Here is an 8697-nt window from a genome sequence, read left to right as displayed (position 1 = left end):
TCTCTTTCTACCTCTCTCTCTCTACCCCCCCCTCTCTCTACCTCTCTCTCTCTCTCTCTACCCCCCTCTCTCTCTCTCTCTACCTCTCTCTCTCTACCCCCCTCTCTCTCTACCTCTCTCTCTCTACCTCTCTCTCTCTGCCCCTCTCTCTCTACCCCTCTCTCTACCTCTCTCTCTCTGCCCCTCTCTCTCTACCCCTCTCTCTCTCTCTCTACCTCTCTCTCTCTACCCCTCTCTCTACCTCTCTACCTCTCTCTCTCTACCCCCCTCTCTCTCTACCTCTCTCTCTACCTCTCTCTCTCTACCCCCCTCTCTCTCTACCTCTCTCTCTCTCTCTCTACCTCTCTCTCTCTACCCCTCTCTCTCTCTCCACCTCTCTCTCTCCCCCCCCCTCCCTCCCTCCCTCTGCCTGCCGTTCTCTCTTCCTCTAACCTACAGGGTTTTGATTAATGTCCCTTGCAGCATCTCAGGTTCCTTTCCTAAAGCTGGATGTGTGGGTGTGGGGCTAGTCTCAGCTGGGGGTTTATAGAGAGGGGGAGGTTTGAGTCTGTGCGCAGAGCTAAGCACTGTGTGTGTGTGTGTGTGTGTGTGTGTGTGTGCGTGTGCGTGTGCGTGTGCGTGTGTGTGCTTGCAGCATCTCCACATGTAGCAGTGCTATTTCAGGTAGCAGCAGCAGCTCAGCCAAATCAATGCTGTGAAGACTGGGCTCTGAGCTATACTGCGGCTGAAACTGAGCAGATATTAAACATTCAGGACAGTACCGCATCTACCAGGCTAATGCTGCACTCCCCCCCCACCCCACCCACCCACCGGTGTCAACAGTCCACTTACAACACAATATCTGTGCATGACGGCGGCAAAAACTGCACATCCACATGTGTATCGTCTTACCGACAGACCAGACACAGTATTGCACGGACAACGGAACTGCATGAGAATCACGGGAAAAGAGCCTGACCAGGGAAATGTAAGCCATTGCTGTGCGTAGCCCCTATACTCACCCTTCCGGGCAGCAACACCTACTTCTCATCCGGCAGACTGGCAGTGCGTGAACCGGTAGTGAGGGCAATGTTGCCATCAGTTTTGGCTGGGTGCCATCTTATCACCCCCCCCCCCCCCCCCCCCCTTATCTCCCCCCTTACTAACACAGGGCAATAATGTTGGACATGGACCAAGATAGTCAAAGACCCTCTTGGGGGGTAGGTACAGTTCTGCAAACACATATAGTAGTATAGTCTCTGTGGTAGGTCACTGGACAGCAATAATGTATGCGTACCTTTGATCCTTCCGTGCACTTAATATTGTTGTAGCTCATCACTTTGCTGAATCCATCTAGATGCCAAGAGGGTGAGATAATGAGTTGAAGGTTATTAAGAGGCAGTCAGGACAAAAACCCAGCAGATATTGAGACTCATCACAATAAACACGGCCCATCCCAGTGGTTGATCATTAACCGGCTGGCATAAAGAGACTCCCACCGCAGTCATTATCGGCTGGAGGCTGAGCACAGCTGAGGGTTTACATACTTTTAATGAGTACGGGAGAATGTGTGTGTGTGTGTGTGTGTGTGTGTGTGTGTGTCCATGTGTTTGTGTGTGTGTTTTTATTTGCACATGCGTGCCTGTGTGTGTGTGTGTGTGTGTTTGTGTGTGTGTGTGTGTGTGTGTCCATGTGTTTGTGTGTTTGTGTGTGTGTGGGGGGCGGGGTCGGGGTTGTTGTCTGTGTAAAAACATAACTCACAGATAAATCAAATGTCACCCGAACAGGAAGAAGAGTCAGAGAGAGAGAGAAGGAAAGATGGTGCCCAGTACACAGAGAGAAATATGACTGCTGGCCAATCAAATCCCTCAGGGGGTTGATCAGAAGCAATTGCTGACCAGCACAGCCCCGCAGGAGAGAGGGGCTGACAGAGGATACATCCATCCACTCACATGACCTCCTACACCGTGGATGAGTGATGACGATGTCCTGTGTTTTTACGAGAAGCACAGATGTGCAATTCAAAATCCTTCATACAGTAGTTGTGCCAGCAGCATTACATAAGCACGGGAGCCAGCACGACCGCTATTAAGATTGTATCCTCATAAAGGCATTTACTCTACCCTACTTGACTTTACACCACTAACTCTGTGTCATTTGAGAAGCATTTAATGGCACCTCTTGGATGGTCATTGCAAACAGGTGTGATAGTGCTTCAGTGCCTTATCACTTTGCTGTGTCCACAGACACAAACCAGTGAACAGGCAGCCATAGTTTCTTCTTATACAGTGCCTTCGGAAAGTATTCAGACCCCTTCACTTTTTCCACATTTTGTTGTGTTAGAGACTCAATTTAAAATGGATTAAATTCAAAGAGTTTGCCATCCATCCACACACAAAATACCCCAGAATGACAAAGCGAAAAACTAGTTTTTTTGGGAAATTTCAGTAAATTTATTCAAATTGAAATACAGAAATACATCATGTACATAAGTATTCAGACCCTTTGCTATGACACTCTTAAAATTAGCTAAAATGCTAAAATGTCATCATCAAATCACTCAATAAGTTGAATTGAGACCTGCAAGGAGCAATGCAAGGATAATAGTTAATGTAATTTTGGAATTATTATCTTTGTTTTTATTGGGTCTCTGATTTGCATAGGAATCAATTACACACTGGGTAGATTAGGATGTCACAACCAACTCAGCAAAAAAGTCTCCCCAGGCCTCAGGGTAGCATTCCTGAGCAGTTTTGTTCCTCTCCATTTGCTCAGTTTGTAATGACAACCTGATCCACACAGCGTGTAATTGATTCCTATGCAAATCAGAGACCCTATAAAAACATTATTATATTAATTCCAAAATTCCATGAACTATTATCCCTGCATTAAGATGGACTCAGTTCAACTTATTGAGTGATTTGATGATGACATTTTTGCATTTTAGCTAATTTTAAGAGTGTCATAGCAAAGGGTCTGAATACTTATGTACATGAGGTATTTCTGTATTTCAATATTAATAAATTAAACATGTTTTCGCTTTTTCATTCTGGGGTATTGTGTGTGGATTGATGGCGAATTCTTTTAATTTAATCCATTTTAAATTGAGTTTATAACACAAAACAATTTGGAAAAAGTGAAGGGGTCTGAATACTTTCCGAAGGCACTGTATATACCAAATAACATGGCATGGAGATTTACAGTAATGACTACTGGATTAAGCCCCAGATATAAATAGACTCGGAGGAAGCAGCACTGTGTGTGTGTGTGTGTGTGTGTGATATTGCCATTGCCATGTAAAAAGATATGCTTTTTTACGGGCTTAACACAACCAAGCAAAGACTATACAAACCCATTCATATGCTAGTGAAATACAGCCTATACACAGCCATGCACAATACTCTCAAAAGTAAACATATTTTTCCAAAAGAGGCACCAAGAGCATCCAGTAAAAAAACACACCATTCAGATTCAGATACGTGACCAGCTCACTCTCAAACGGTACAAACGGCACAAACACATGGTCATACAATGTGAGGACAGATAAGGACAAACAATTGTGTGCTGGACTGAAAGGTCAACAGTAGAGCGTTGGCTGGTTATTATTAGAATGTGGAGTCTTTGGGTGGAATAGGTCTGACAGAGGAATTCATCTCAGAGCATCTCTGTCTCCGGGATTTATCCTCTGTAATCGGAGCTCCACGGTGACCTCCACGGTGACCTCCACAGTCACCCTATAACAGAGCATGCGGACAGACAGGAAATGATTAAATCACCAATAACGCTGATATGAAAAGACTGTTGGATCTAAGCTTGGTGCCATCAATGTGAAATACTATATTTTGCCAGTCCCAAATTAACCAGAATGTATACAGTAAAATCTGTGAGAATATGGCATTGAAAGCATGTTAAAACAGCTAAGTCTGTCACAACAGTACAACATAGTTCTGTCCCACACAGAAATAATTGCAGTGATCATGTACTGCCGTATAGGGAGTGAACAGATTCCAAATGAAAGCCCACACTATGGTTGTGGTCCAGGCTGTGGCATCAGAGCAGAGAAAAATGTGGTGGGGAGTAGTTGGTTGGGTGGGTGGGCGGGTGGGCAGAGGATGGTGGGTGGGAGGTACTGGCTATGGCCGGACCACGGAGCCCCTGTAGGCTGCCCTTGGCTGGGGGGGGGGGGGGGGGGGGGGTCACAAACAAGGCTCTGAGAACAGGGCAGTACCAGTAAGGCAGAGTCTACTAGCCGTTTGGCCTGTTTACCCAGCCAGGCATGGTCCACTCTCCTGGGGACATCTCACATGGATCCACAACACGCTTTACATGAATGCACAGCAATAAAATTGTTTTCTCATTTTCTAAGAGTTCCTGGTTTTTGATATGAATCAAAGAGTGAAGGGTAGTAGTCACAGGGTGTCAAATGTACATCAATGAGCGAGTAGCAAGCCTTGATGCTGGTACTCTCAAGCTTGCAACTGCCTCCCTCCCTCCCCCATCCCATCCCAACCCTATATCTTTCATCATCTCTATACTCTCTACCCCTCCCTCTTCCCCCCACTCTCTCTCTCTGTAAAATAAAAATGCTCCTCTAAGCCAGTGGGGAGGCTCAGGGCTTTTGCAGCGAGCGGGAAAAGTCAAGCAGAAACACCAGCTTAATTCTGTGATGTTACCAAACATCTGCTCAGAGCCCAGCGCCAAGCCTGACCCGTGCCCAACACTGGGGGTATGAGAGAGCTGGGGTAAATGGAGTTATTCCCTTTCGCCTTGCTGGGCTTTTTATATTAGATCGGGTGACAGGAAGGTAATGTAGAGCTTTTTACATCCGAGTTGCTTTCATTCAGTCTAATGGCTTTTGCTCAGCTTTGAATTATTCTTAGATTCTTACAGTATCTTATACTGTATGTCTTCACATAAACATGTTACATGGCTGATTTTGATCATATCTTTTCGCTCAGACCATCCATGTTGGATTTCATCCGTGAAGGATCAGAACCCATAGTCGGAGGAGTGAGGGCTGTAGAGTACAGAAACAGAAACCAATTAATCGGGGCAAATGCAGTGAACGTTAGTCTGTCACCCGTTAACACAAACACTACCATCAAATCAGATGCTGCTCCTCTACATGTGGGGCAATTCACCCGTCACACACATCATTTTAATTAGTCTCTGGACTGACCACTGACTGGACTCAGTGGACCAGGGGAGGTTGGTGGAGGCAGGAATTGAAGAATGTGTGTTTGATACCATTCCTAATTCCGTTCTATGCATTACAATGAGCCCGTCCTCCGATTTCTACCTCCACCAGCCCCCCCACCCCCCACCCCACACACACACACACGCATACACACTCTAGACATCCCAAATCAGTGGCTGATAGATTAGAGATGTTCTCTTTAAACCAGCTTAACACTCATTGTTATTCACCTGACCTGTCCCATGTCTGAGAGGAAAAGCTATGGAAGGATGAGAGAAAACAACAAAGACAGATCAGGAGGGAGAGAGAGAGAGAGAATAATACAGTGGGTGTGGGGGGAGGAGGGGGTGACTCGTGAGAGAGAGAGAGAGAGAGAGAGAGAGAGGCATATGTAGAAGGGGAGGAGGAGAGTAACCCAGACAGTGACCTCTCTGGGGGGGCAGGCTGCCAGAGCACAGGGAGGAGGGGGGGGGTGAAGGTGACCAGAGGCTGGGAGGGAAATAGAGAAGACCATATGGTCCCACTGTGAGAGGCTTGTCCCAGCCAGGGCTGCTGCAGGAGACAACAGACACACTAGCTACCGCAGTACAGCACTGCATTCTCTTCCAGCTACCTCCCATACAGGTGGAACAGTACGTCTCTATCCTTTTAGCTTACTGCACGACACCCTAACTGTCCTCTGGGACAACACGGGATGTTGTCACGTGTAGATGTATTGAATAATAATAAAGAGTGATTGTTCACAGGCTTCACACATAATTATTGCAGCTTATTACCATACTCACTCTCTGTCTGCACTGACCCCTGAGTGCCATACTCCTGGAAACTAAAGGGCAGGGAAATAGCCTAACTATTTCTGTAATGAAATGATAATTACATCATTATCAACATTGCAATGTTCCTGGGTACTGGGTGAACAATAGTTGTCAGCTGAACGATCTCCACATAGTTATGACAAAACGTGCCCTTCAACCAATTAACCCTCTTCAGGCATGATATAGGGCACCTTAATCGATCTCACCCCTCAAAAATAGTGAATAATAATAGCAAAATCTATGGTTATGAAGAGCTTATGTCCCAATAATTCTCATATATGGGCATGACCTTCCTCTTTATGGCTATGACACGTTCTCAACCAACCACGGCGACAAGACAAAACACATTTTCTATGTGACGACCTCTCCCTAGAGCCAGTTCCTGTCGTCAGTGTGAGACAACCAAGGAATGGATAAGCCTGTCGCCTCGTTGGGATCTGCCCTACATACACTCTTTAAAAAGATAGACTATCTGTACTGTACAGCCCAAGAACCTAAGGCATAGAGAGACAGAAACACAAAGACAGACACACACACACAAAGACACACACACACACACACCAAACACTCTCTTTCTCTCCTGTCCCACTTCCCAGTGCTCCCTGACGCGTGTGTATGTCCGTGCATCTGTCCTTAATCCTGTCCCTGACAGTGCCCCTAGTCTCAGGACCTCCTGTGTCTTCTGTTCACAACAAATTGGATTTGTTTCTCTCTCTCTCTCTCCTCACACAATGTTTGTCTGAAGCATGTTAGAGGGACCTTTGAGAATTAAGTGTACCTTCTCTTCCGCTAACCACTTATTCTAGGTTAAGTTTCTGTGTTTTGATATTGCCAAAGAGGACATTTGCATCAAAATGGGCAAATTGGACAAAAACTAAATGGATTTTTCTCTTAGGGATTAAAAGTGCACTTTCTCTTCATGACATCAATGACCTGTAAATCACTGGTAATAATATGCATCAAGGTAAAGTCAGATTGAGGGCAATGATGTATGGGGGGTATTAAAAGTCGATTTTACCTGTTTCAATAATAAACATCACAGAGTGTGAGTTTATTAGATGTAAGCCTGCTGCCAGATGGCCTTCATTGAAAGTAGCAGGTTGACAATGTCAGCGAAACAGATCAAAAGGATCCAACTTCCTCTCCATTGTCAGGTGCTGGGACAAAATGTGCCTTGACAACACCTTCAGTCCTGCTCAGCACTGCCCCACTGTGGTACACTGGCTAACCATACAAAAAAAAAAGGATGGTTCAAATAATAGGAGATGTTTTACTACGGCAGTCAAAAGATGATGATGACAATATCCTTTAGGTTCCATTTAGTGTTTAAATTGTTAATGTTCAAATGTTGTTCCCAGGGATCATATAACCTGGCCAAGAGTGGTGACACAGGGGTCTTATTTAAGCCCTGTAAGGCCACAGTTAGGTCAGACTCAGGGTCAGTGCCATGTTCCACCCAGGCGGAATAGACAAGTAGGATCAATGTGCGATTGATGCAAAGTCATTGCAGCCCCTATGGCCACAATGTCACGACCGGCTATTCTTGCTGATACGTCTACTTTAGCCATCAAGGAATATATTTTATTTGTCGATACTACACTCTTGACACTCAATGCTGTGACCATGAATGTTAAAATGTATTGATTCGCCACAACGTGCTACTGATGGGTGAATCATAATATACATCTACGTACACACACCGAGAGGGAGGTGAGTATTTCACATTCATACTGACCACACACAAACTCAAGTTGGAACACATAAAATATAATTTAAAATCTATATAGATATTATCTCTGAGTGTTTCCACGGAGCCTTGATTCAAAAACATCTGCTGCATTTGTACAGGAGGAGCACTTAAGAAAAGGAGCCTATGCATGTCCTCATGCATTATATAGTTGAATCATTAGATCTTGTCCAGAGACAATGGGTTCTGTACTCAATAAAGCATGAATAGTGTACCGTAGGTTCTCACCAAGCTGCCTAGCTAGTATACCATGGCTAATTATAGAAGCATAAAGACAAGATGTCGTAATTGATTGTGTAGGAGAAGTTGATTGGCCAGTGGACTGACACAGAGTTATGACTTGGGATAAGACAATGGGAAAATTAAGTAGGCAAGTGCATTATGGTTTTTATGTTGTGTTGTCTACGCAAAAAAACAAATGTCTCCTTAGAAGAACATGCTCAAGTTACTGCCAAACAACCTCTTCAAATAGAAAGGTGTGTGAAGGAACTGATGATGATTGATGATAGGTTTACATTGTGCGCCATATGAGCACCATCTAGTGTTGGAAAAACATGCCATCACAAAAGTGATTTTCACCCAGGCACACACAAGCAAAGAAACCACTGTACACGGTATTGGTTCCATATCATTCATTGGGTGAAAAAGAGGAGTTTAGTTAAAAAAGTGTGATTTTGCTCACATTACAGACAGTGGAACACATCTCATGTTTACATTTACAGCCTCAAACAAATCTTGAGGGCCAATACTAAGGCAAGACAATATCAATTCAGTAGGCATTTGTAATATAAGCTTTGGCAGGGGTTAAACAGGCTTCAACAGGGTTAGTACATTCATAACTAGGCTAAAGAAACACACTCTGAACAAGTACCATTATTGGCTCTTCCTACCATTATCACTCTTCCTACCTTTTCTAATCAGTTTTTAAATGAACCTTGTGTTCCATCTTTATCATTAAA

This window comes from Argentina silus (genome assembly GCF_951799395.1).
Source record: "Argentina silus genome assembly, chromosome: 17".
Taxonomy (NCBI): Eukaryota; Metazoa; Chordata; class Actinopteri; order Argentiniformes; family Argentinidae; genus Argentina; species Argentina silus.
The sequence above is the reverse complement of the archived record's forward strand: the minus strand, read 5'-3'. Positions refer to the sequence as shown.